The sequence below is a fragment of the Narcine bancroftii genome, chromosome 8 (assembly GCF_036971445.1).
Source record: "Narcine bancroftii isolate sNarBan1 chromosome 8, sNarBan1.hap1, whole genome shotgun sequence".
Classification (NCBI taxonomy): Eukaryota; Metazoa; Chordata; class Chondrichthyes; order Torpediniformes; family Narcinidae; genus Narcine; species Narcine bancroftii.
Genome location: NC_091476.1, coordinates 165,497,129 through 165,509,040, shown reverse-complemented (window position 1 = coordinate 165,509,040; position 11,912 = coordinate 165,497,129). Strand labels below are relative to the sequence as shown.

At 43.7% G+C, this 11,912-nt stretch overlaps 1 long non-coding RNA gene across 1 annotated transcript; it reads left to right on the top strand.

The window, feature by feature from the left end:
* The first annotated feature begins 4,326 nt into the window (after positions 1-4,326).
* LOC138741937 (uncharacterized) lies at positions 4,327-9,331 on the top strand. The gene is made up of 2 exons (XR_011343904.1): positions 4,327-4,494; positions 8,819-9,331. It is a non-coding gene; the product is annotated as an uncharacterized lncRNA (long non-coding RNA).
* The last annotated feature ends 2,581 nt before the right edge of the window (positions 9,332-11,912 follow it).

Genomic DNA, 11,912 nt, shown 5'->3' with positions numbered 1-11,912 from the left:
GAGGTGGGCTCTGCGGTCTTCTTCAAAGGAGGTTGCTGCCCGCCAAACTGTGAGGCGCCAAGATGCACGGTTTGAGGCGTTATCAGCCCACTGGCGGTGGTCAATGTGGCAGGCACCAAGAGATTTCTTTAGGCAGTCCTTGTACCTTTTCTTTGGTGCACCTCTGTCACGGTGGCCAGTGGAGAGCTCGCCATATAATACGATCTTGGGAAGGCGATGGTCCTCCATTCTGGAGACGTGACCCACCCAGCGCAGCTGGATCTTCAGCAGCGTGGACTCGATGCTGTCGACCTCTGCCATCTCGAGTACTTCGACTTTAGGGATGAAAGCGCTCCAATGGATGTTGAGGATGGAGCGGAGACAACGCTGGTGGAAGCGTTCTAGGAGCCGTAGGTGATGCCGGTAGAGGACCCATGATTCGGAGCCGAACAGGAGTGTGGGTATGATAACGGCTCTGTATATGCTTATCTTTGTGAGGTTTTTCAGTTGGTTGTTTTTCCAGACTCTTTTGTGTAGTCTTCCAAAGGCGCTATTTGCCTTGGCGAGTCTGTTGTCTATCTCATTGTCGATCCTTGCATCTGATGAAATGGTGCAGCCGAGATAGGTAAACTGGTTGACCGTTTTGAGTTTTGTGTGCCCGAAGGAGATGTGGGGGGGCTGGTAGTCATGGTGGGAAGCTGGCTGATGGAGGACCTCAGTTTTCTTCAGGCTGACTTGCAGGCCAAACATTTTGGCAGTTTCCGCAAAGCAGGACGTCAAGCGCTGAAGAGCTGGCTCTGAATGGGCAACTAAAGCGGCATCGTCTGCAAAGAGTAGTTCACGGATAAGTTTCTCTTGTGTCTTGGTGTGAGCTTGCAGGCGCCTCAGATTGAAGAGACTGCCATCCGTGCGGTACCGGATGTAAACAGCGTCTTCATTGTTGGGGTCTTTCATGGCTTGGTTCAGCATCATGCTGAAGAAGATTGAAAAGAGGTTTGGTGCGAGAACACAGCCTTGCTTCACGCCATTGTTAATGGAGAAGGGTTCAGAGAGCTCATTGCTGTATCTGACCCGACCTTGTTGGTTTTCATGCAGTTGGATAATCATGTTGAGGAACTTTGGGGGACATCCGATGCGCTCTAGTATTTGCCAAAGCCCTTTCCTGCTCACGGTGTTGAAGGCTTTGGTGAGGTCAACAAAGGTGATGTAGAGTCCTTTGTTTTGTTCTCTGCACTTTTCTTGGAGCTGTCTGAGGGCAAAGACCATGTCAGTAGTTCCTCTGTTTGCGCGAAAGCCGCACTGTGATTCTGGGAGAATATTCTCGGCGACACTAGGTATTATTCTATTTAGTAGAATCCTAGCGAAGATTTTGCCTGCAATGGAGGGCAACGTGATTCCCCTGTAGTTTGAGCAGTCTGATTTCTCGCCTTTGTTTTTGTACAGGGGGTCCTTGTTTAAGAGCGCAGAGCTGCGTCAGTACCTTCTGAAGCGTGGTATTGCTTCAAGCAAGACCACCAACTATCTTCTCTCTTTGGCTTGGCTTCGCGGACGAAGATTTATGGAGGGGGTAAAAAAAAAAGTCCACGTCAGCTGCAGGCTCGTTTGTGGCTGACCAGTCCGATGCGGGACAGGCAGACACGATTGCAGCGGTTGCAAAGGAAAATTGGTTGGTTGGGGTTGGGTGTTGGGTTTTTCCTCCTTTGCCTTTTGTCAGTGAGGTGGGCTCTGCGGTCTTCTTCAAAGGAGGCTGCTGCCCGCCAAACTGTGAGGCGCCAAGATGCACGGTTTGAGGCGTTATCAGCCCACTGGCGGTGGTCAATGTGGCAGGCACCAAGAGATTTCTTTAGGCAGTCCTTGTACCTTTTCTTTGGTGCACCTCTGTCACAGTGGCCAGTGGAGAGCTCGCCATATAATACGATCTTGGGAAGGCGATGGTCCTCCATTCTGGAGACGTGACCCATCCAGCGCAGCTGGATCTTCAGCAGCGTGGACTCGATGCTGTCGACCTCTGCCATCTCGAGTACCTCGACGTTAGGGGTGTGAGCGCTCCAATGGATGTTGAGGATGGAGCGGAGACAACGCTGGTGGAAGCGTTCTAGGAGCCGTAGGTGGTGCCGGTAGAGGACCCATGATTCGGAGCCGAACAGGAGTGTGGGTATGACAACGGCTCTGTATACGCTTATCTTTGTGAGGTTTTTCAGTTGGTTGTTTTTCCAGACTCTTTTGTGTAGTCTTCCAAAGGCGCTATTTGCCTTGGCGAGTCTGTTGTCTATCTCATTGTCGATCCTTGCATCTGATGAAATGGTGCAGCCGAGATAGGTAAACTGGTTGACCGTTTTGAGTTTTGTGTGCCCGATGGAGATATGGGGGGGCTGGTAGTCATGGTGTGGAGCTGGCTGATGGAGGACCTCAGTTTTCTTCAGGCTGACTTCCAGGCCAAACATTTTTGCAGTCAGCGCTTGACGTCCTGCCACCAACTATAACCCACGTGGTAATGGGCAAGTCAAAAGAGAGAATGCCACCGCCTGGAAAGTGGTTACGTTTGCCCTCTGGTCCAATGGTCTCCCCACCTCTTGTTGGCAGGAAGTGCTCACTAGTGCCCTACACTCCATCCGCTCCCTCCTATGCACCGAGACCAATGCCACCCCCCATGAAAAGATGTTTTCTTTCCCGAGGAAAACCGAATCGGGAACAACCATACCGGCGTGGCTCACGGTTCCCGGGCCAGTCCTCCTACGACATCACGTCCAGTACTCAAAGAATGACCCCTTGGTTGACCGAGTGACTCTGCTCCATGCGAACCCGCATTATGCCTACATTGAGTACTCGGACGGGCGGGAGGACACAGTCTCGGTAAGGGACCTAGCCTAAGCTGGATCAGGCACAGCAGTGCTTTCAACCCAACCTCCCCCAATTCTTTCTTTCCCCCAGGTCATGTGCTTGAACAGAGGGACCAGCACCACCCCACCAGCTCAAGCCAGACTGTCGACAACGCCGTTGGGGAATTGAGCGAAGCAGTGCCACACCCTAAGAGCCTGCCACCGACACAACCCCAGCGACCCCAATCCCGGCACCATGGCAGTCACACCGGATGGTCAGGCCCCCTGGCTGGTACAGCCCCTAACCTCTACCGGGCCCTTTTACTTTTTTTCCTCTCTTCTCTCTCTTTTTTCTTTTCTTTTCTTCTCTTTTTTCTTTTCTTCTTTTTTTCTTTTTTCTTTTTTTCTTTTCTTCTCTGTTTTCTTTTCTTCTCTTCTCTTTGTTTTTACGGCCCTCCATTCTCAAAGAAGGGGTGAATGTGATAGTACAGATTCTATCACCAATGTGTATATGTACAGATGATAGTGTAGGATGACTGTGATTGGATGAGAGTGTAGCCACACGTACTGGCAGGTCTTATAGGATTGCTCCTAGCCAGACCAAGTCATTCTGGACTGGTTGACCTACATGTGATATGCTCCAGTCTTTTAGTTAATAAAAGCCGTGGTTTGGATCAACAAGTCTTTTCTTTGGTTCTTTCGACGCACTCTGCAGGCAGGAAACCAGGGTTGTATGTGGGCAGATGGGAGCAGATCCAGGAGGCGGGGCCAGCCTTTAGCACAACACCCTACCCTGCAATCCTTGACTTATTTTTTTCAATACCACAGTGCATGAATAGGCTTCAATAACAAGGCAAAAAGCAATTTTATATACCCTAATAAAAAAAGGTGACTTACGAAAGTTTGCAGATGCAATGATTGTAGTAAAACCACAAAAATGCTGGAGGAATTCAGCAGGGAGGTAAAAGCTGTTGGACCTGCTGAGTTCCTCCAGCATTTTTGTGGTTTCACTACATTCATTTGCAAATTTTCATGAGTCACATCCCATGTCCATTTATCATTCATATGTGCCCTGGTCTATGTTTTCCCTTAATTAACATTCTCATCCTCACTTTCAAAGCCATTTAACTACTTGCCCCTCCTTATCTGTCTAGGCCTGCTTAAACTTTGCTCTTGCAATACAGGCCTCACGTCAGGAAACAATGAGGTGTATAGGAGCATGAAACAGGTTAGAAAATCTCTTTAATAACTCTTCACAAGGACAGATCCAGTAAACTAGATTCTTTATTAATTACACATTTCTCCTCAAGTGAGTAACATTTCTGGCATTTACTATTTACAAAGAGTAGATGTTAGAACCATTGTGATGCCCAACCCTTTCTTCAGGCAATGACCTGCACAGTGTACCTGGCTCCTGTTACATATGCAAGAATTGAGAAATTCTCTTTTGTTCAACTGCCAAAATTAGACACTGAACTGAGACTGATAAGAATAGCATTTAATTTTAGGTTGTACTCACCCCATGAAACCTGTCGATTAACTTACATCTTTTGCCTGAATGATAGAGGCAGTTTTTTTTTTCTCTAGGTTCATAAGTCAATCAAGGAAAATGAAAAAAGAAGACATCCAGGTTTAGAAATTGGGTTATTCTGCCTTTGGAATCAGGGACGCATTACTGGGGATAACCTGAAGCAGAGTAAGTAGGTCATCTGGTTTGAGAGCCAATGTGCATGCCATTATGGGTGCTATTTCATTTCCAGCCCCGGTACAAGTTGAACGTAATGCTTAAAACTCACATTCCACCTATTGACAGATTATAGATATGTTTTGGGGAAATAAATTGGGGAAGGTTTTTTTTAGTGTAGGTCACATTTCAAAACAGATCTCATTTAAAATACTGAAGCTCTGCTCAAGCTAGACAGTCCGGCTCCAAAAACCTGTGCAAAAACTTTGAAGAGTGCCCAAGAGACTTCACTAATTGATTGTTGTTTTGAAAAGCAACAGATGAAACAACTTGGAGGAGGGGATTCAGAGCCACAGGCTGTCTGGGAGTGCAGCTTACTGTTCTAAGAGGGTCATGTGGTTTTTGCAAGCAAATAGGAGTCAAACAGGCTCTTCTCTCTGATGGAGAGAGAGAGAGAGAGATAAGAGTTCTGTAGTTTGACAGTCAGCAGCAGCAGATGGGACTGGAATAGGACAGCTGGCAAGCTTGTGGAAAAACCCCATTTGGAAGACAGGTTGTGAGGGCTTAGTTCAGCCTGTTTAAAGTCCTTGTGGTTCATACAAGAGGAGAGGACTGACTGCCTAATGTTTCACTTGAAATAAGAGAAACATAAAGGAACTCTGTGGTGAGCTTAAAGAAAGAGGTTATCATCTGAAAAACCCTGATGGGGCAAGTTTCTTCAGAAAGACACTGATGGCTGATTAAAAGGAATCAGTTGTGGGTGTCCATTGAACAACAAATCTCTCTCTGAAAACTGACAAGAAACTTCCTGAGCAGTAATCATTTATCTTTCAAGCACCAAACCTGGTGAACTTCATAAATGTTAAATTCTGTGCACAGTATAAGAACTGCCTGCAACCAGTAAATTTGGAAGAGTGAGAAGTGAGATTGGACTGTGAATCAAGTAACTTTTCTAAACTTACATACACATTACATACACTTAGAAATAGAAGGGGGTTAAGTTAGGTTAGTTAAGTTAATAGAGATAAGCTAAAGTGTGATACTGTTTTCATGTTTTAAGATAATTAAAAGCAACTTTTGTTTAACCATTTGTTTCGTTGAATATCTATTGCTGCTGGGTTTTTGGGTCCTCTGGGCTCATAACAACCTTCAGCAATCACTCTACTGTAAGTGCTCTGTGATTAGTTGGGGGTTGCTTAAGTTGGGAAGGGAAGGTTTAGACCCACTACTCTCGACCCAATTGTTACTGAAATATTTTGCATGAGAAAAATTGTCATTGACCCTCTTCCTTTGGAGTTATTAAACCATGCACACAACAAGTCAATTAGGTATGATTAAAACAGTAGTTTTCAAACTTTTTCTTTCCACCCACATACCACCTTAAGCAATCCCTTACTAACCATAGAGCACCTATGGCATAGGGATTACTTAAAGTGTATGTGATTGGAAAGAAAAAGGTTGAGAACCATTGCTTTAACTGACAACTCTGCCTGGGTTAGGAACATAGGAAGTAGGAACAGGAGTAGGCCAAAAATGGCCCATCGAGCCTGCTCCGCCATTCAATACAATCATGGCTGATCTAATTTATGACCTAACTCCACCTACCTGCCTTCTCCCCATATCCCCTAATTCCTCTATCATGTTTCTGGGGAACCCAATAGTGTAGTTTGTTTGAGGGTCTGGTAATTTAAGGTAAGTTCTGACATTTTCTCACCCTTCTGCATCATGGAATTAGTCTCTATTTCCCTCTAATGTTCTCCATGCCTGCTTGGATCTTTCAACATCAATCGTCAACAGATTTCCATCATAATGAACATTTTCTGCCACTTTCCATAATTTCTCAGAAATATTTCAATCTTCTCTCCCCAGCCTCTACCCTGAATTATTTTGTCTCTTCTCATTCAGCTCCTGATCTCAGAGCTTCTCCCTCAACTCTACAATCATTTCTCCCAGCTTCTTCCAACGTTCGCTCCAGGATCTCCGATCATCTCTACCCCAACCAACTTCCCTCCCCTGAGTTCTACTCTATCCACATTCTCCTTGCCAATGAACACCTCCCCACTGATGAACCCTTCACCTCCATCACCAACCTTCCACATCACCCTAACAAAGTTGAAGGCTGCAGATGAAAGGCCTCTGCAAGGTAAGAAGATTCAGATGAATCTTCTGTTGTCTTAGTGAACATCCTTTTTGGGAACAGACAATAGATTTATAGGCACCAGGCAAACTATCAGTTTCTTCCCATCATCCTTATCACCACCCTTATGCCAAAAAGCTATGATGTTAGACCAGAAATACTAATGTGTACAAGCTCCCAGAATTGTGATATAGTATTTTACCATACCCAAGGCTAAAGTTGTGTGCCCACCTCACTGACAAAAGGCAAAGGAGGAAAAACCCAACACCCAACCCCAACCAACCAATTTTCCCCTGCAACCGCTGCAACCGTGTCTGCCTGTCCCGCATCGGACTTGTCAGCCACAAACGAGCCTGCAGCTGACGTGGACTTTCTACCCCCTCCATAAATCTTCGTCCGCGAAGCCAAGCCAAAGAAGAATACCCAAGGCTAAAGTTGTGTGCAGAAGAACTGGACTAAACAAAGGATCACAAAGAATTCTCCTTCAGGATCTGCCACCATTGAAGAAAGTGAAGTTCACAGACAAAGTGCTTTGGTGAGCAGAATGGCGAGGCAATGTCTTAGAGGCAGTTCCATTGTTTTTCAACCTGAAACATCAACCGTATGTTTCCACAGTTGCTGCCTGATCTGCTAAGACTTTCCTGTGTTTTGACTTCAGATTTCCATCATCTGCAGTTTTTTTGCCCAACGTATTAATTGTTTTTTTTTAAAAACATAACTTCAATGCCTTCGACTTTCATACAAACCAAAAGAAAGTGGATCTCATAATGGCAGGGAATTTCGTAAAAGTTAGAATGAATAGATTTAGTCATGTCTAATGATGCATGAGCATTAATCTAATTGTGATCTGAATATAAGTGAGCATTCAGAAGAAAGGCAAAGCTCTTACTGAGATTGTAGACTGTGGTAAGGCTGATTCATCAAGCAATGGAGACAGAGGTATGCTGGGTAGACCAGACAATATTCCTGGTCAGGTACTGAAGGACTGTACAGACCAATTGACAGAGGTCTTCGTGGACATCTTCAACAGCTCACTGCAACAGTCCATCATTCCCGTAGGTTTCAAACCGGCCACCATCAGCCTGATACCCAGGAGACCAACAATAATCGGCCCTGTGGCACTGACGTCCATCATTATGAAACGATTTGAGCATCCAGTGATGGAATGCATAAAACCACTCCTGGCAGAGTGATCTAGTTCAATTTTCCTATAGAAAAAAAATGTTTCATAGACGATACTATAGGCTTAGCCTTTCACTTGTCCTGACCCACATGGAGAATAATGCCTCATAAGCCAGCCTGTTGACCTTCAGCTTGACACTTAATATGATCTTTTCCCCCAAAGGCTGGTGGAGAAGCTGTCCTCGATGAGGAAATTCCAGTGCACTAGTATCTGTGCAGCCCTACATGCCCAGGCCACCACCACCATTTTTCCCAAATGAGATGATATGCTTTGGATCTTTATGCCTCCATACTTTTGCTCTTGCCATCAGTCTGATACCTATTAATCTTGGTTTCATTTGTCCACAAGACCTTTTTTACAGGCTCATTGAAATACAGTACAACTCCGATTATCCAGAATGATCAGGATGGGCCTATGTCAGATAAATGTTTTTTTCAGAGATTTAATAATTTTTTTAAAAACAGCCCAGTAGCAACAACAAATCACGTGTTTAAACAACAACAAACGATAAGGGAAGGCTTCTGAAGAATTAAAATAATGTTTAATTCTCACCCCCCCAAATAAATGCTGTCCACCGTAGATCACCAACTCCCCAAGGGTCTCGCTCTTGCCCGGGAGCACAAGGCCCACTGCGCCGGCGTCAGGAACCCAAGGTCCCTGGTCACTTCAGCTCTGAAAATAATTCAGATAAATGAGGATTTCTGATTTGTTTTAGATATCCTCATTTTTTAAAAAATTCAGATAACTGAGGATTTCAGAGAATCCAATTTTGGATAATTGAAGTTACACTGTACTTATTGGCAAACTGTAACCTATCTATTCTGTTTCTGTGGCTAACTAATCATTTGCATCTTGCAATGTAGCCTCTATATTTCTGTTCATTATGGAACATGTCCAGCGTGGTTAACATAGTGGTAAGCGCACCACTATTCCAGCGCCAGCAACTCGGGTTCGAAACTGGCGCTGTCTGTAAGGAGTTTGAACCTTCTCCCTGTGACGGCTTTGGTTTCTTGCAGGTGCTCCGGCTTCTTCTGTGAACAGTAGTCTTTGATGCGTCCGCACCTGCCTCCTGAATCTATCAGACAGACACTTGGGGATTTTTCTTCATGATGATGAGAATTCTTCTGTCATCAGCCATGGAGATCTTCCTTGGCCTAGCAGTCCCTTTCTTCTTGTTGTTCCAAACAGTTTATTTTGATAATCCTGGCTGATGTCTCTCACTGTTTTATTCTTGTTTTTTCAGCCTTTTGACTTTTGTTGGCACAACTCTGATCCTCATGTAGAAAAATGGCCACTACAGACACAAAAGGTGATCAAATGTTTAGAAGCAAGCCTAGCTCTCTTATACCTACACCAATGAAGCAATTAAATATACTAGCATAATCACAAATACCTGGAAAGCCAAATGTCCCAATCATTATGGTGTCTTGAAATGAGGGGACTATGTATAAAAAGTGCTGTAATTTATGCATGGTCAAACCAAAATGTATACAAATAACCTTGAATAAAATCGGGAATGTATACTTTAATTACTTGTGAATTGTTTGTTTACAAATTTAAAACTGTGGAGCACAGTGTCAGTGTCCCAAACATTATGGAGGGCACTGTTCAGGTAGATTTAACTTTCTACAGTACACCAGAGCCATATAGCGACATGTTTACAACTTCCTCTTACACAAAGGCATGATTTAAAGAAATATTTTTATATGTTTCAGATAGTCACTTTTCAGTCTATATGAGCATTTTTTTTTTAAATTAAATGTATTTCAACACGTTGAAGCCAAGTCTTGCATTTGAAACACATGCCACCCAATTATACCAAACTAACATACCAGCCCCATAAGTTTTTGTAGACTGGGAAGAAGCCGGAGCACCTGCAGGAAACCCAAGCCATCACAGGGAGAAGGTTCAAACTCCTTACAGACAGCGCCAGTTTCGAACCTGAGTTGCTGGCGCTGTAATAGTGCTGCGCTTACCACTATGTTAACCACGCTGGACATGTTCCATAAAATGTGGGTGACGAGAAATAGCAATGGGTTAACCATATAACCATATAACCACTTACAGCACAGAACAGGCCAGTTCGGCCCTACTAGTCCATGCCGTAACAAATCCCCACCCTCCTAGTCCCACTGACCAGCACCCGGTCCATACCCATCCAGTCCTCGCCTCTCCATGTAACTATCCAGTCTTTTCTTAAATGTAACCAACGATCCCGCCTCAACCACATCTGCTGGAAGCTCATTCCACGTCCCTACCACCCTTTGCGTCAAGAAATTTCTCCTCATGTTCCCCTTATAATTTTCCCCCTTCAATCTTAAACCTTGCCCTCTAGTTTGAATCTCCCCCACTCTTAATTGAAAAAGCCTATCCACATTTACTCTGTCTGTCCCTTTTAAAGTCTTAAACACCTCTATCAAGTCCCCCTTCAATCTTCTACGCTCCAGAGGAAAAAGCCCTAGTCTGCACAACCTTTCCCTGTAACTCAAACCTTGAAATCCTGTCAACATTCTCGTGAACCTTCTCTGCACTCTCTATTTTGTTTATATCTTTCCTATAATTTGGTGTACACAGTACTCCAAATTTGGCCTCAACAATGCCTTGTACAATTTCATCATAACCTCCCTACTCTTGAATTCAATACTCCGATTTATGAAGGCCAACATTCTAAATGCCTTCTTCACCACACCATCTACCTGAGTATCAGCCTTGAGGGTACTATTTACCATCACTCCTAAATCCCTTTGTTGCTCTGCACATCTCAATAGCCTACCATTTAATGCATATGACCTATTTAGATTTGCCTTTCCAAAATGTAACACCTCACACTTATCTGTATTAAATTCCATCAGCCATTTCTCAGCCCACACCTCCAGCCTTCCTAAATCACCTTTTAATCTATGTCTACGGTAATCTTCCTCACTATCCACAACACCACCAATCTTTGTATCATCCAATTCTCCACCCCTACTTCCAGATCATTAATATATATAACAAACAATAGTGGACCCAGGACTGATCCCTAAGGAATGGAGTGATAAATGAATTCATGCTCCAAAGGATATTTGAGTTAGAAATGTGAAATCCTATGGAACAAATGGAAAATGTTGGTTCATCTAACATTGGGAATGTCTTTTTACTATTGTTGTCATGTACAAAAAAAATGCTATTCTCTGTCTACCAAGGCAAGCGAAGCAACAAAGGATGCCAAGTTCTTAAAACAACTTGATTAATAAAACTGACAAATAGAGAAATTATGAAGTCACATCTTAACTCCTGGCATAATGTGCGTGTGCCTAGAATTTACAATCATTGGGCACCTGAACCATTTTTTAAAACTTGATATAAGGTATTTGTGCTGGTTCCTGCTTAAGTTACATCTAACAAAAAATGAATTTACATCTTCCTGTAATCAATATATCAATCCCACCAATTATCCACACCCTTATTCCTTCCCACCACTGCTTCTCCCTTCCATTTTCCATAATCCAACCACAAATCTGTCCCCACTATTCTCCGTCATCTCCATGCCAGCCAAGGTGACCTTGGAGAGGTCTTTTGAAAAACACTGACCACTTCCATTGGGTTTGCAAGTGAATGGTATTCCACTGAGTAGTGTCATCTGTGAAACACATAATCGAGGGTTTGGATTTGATTTTAATTTTAGATTGATTGCCAGAATACATACATGACATCACATACAATCCTCATTCTTTTTCCTGTGGGAGAGGCAAAATTACTACTTATTGGCAGTGCAAAAAAAACTGACTCAAGATACTAAACAAATAAAAAAATGTAAACAAAAACACAAATGCTGGAGAAACTCAGCAGGTCAAACAGTGCCTTTATGTAGCAAAGGTAAAGATACATCACCCACATAGTGATTGCAATACAGAGAGAAGAAAAAAAATCAATAAATTGCAAAAGGGTCCTGAAATGAGCCCATGGTTGAGTTTGAAGTCAAGTCTGATGGTATCAAGAAATGTGTAGATGGTGTTATTGTCGTACTAAGCCACACAGTCATAAAGAGAGTAGAGCAAGGGGCTAAGAATTCAGCCCTGTGTGGCTCCAGGACTGATGGAGATTGTTCAGAAGATGTTCTTGCCAATC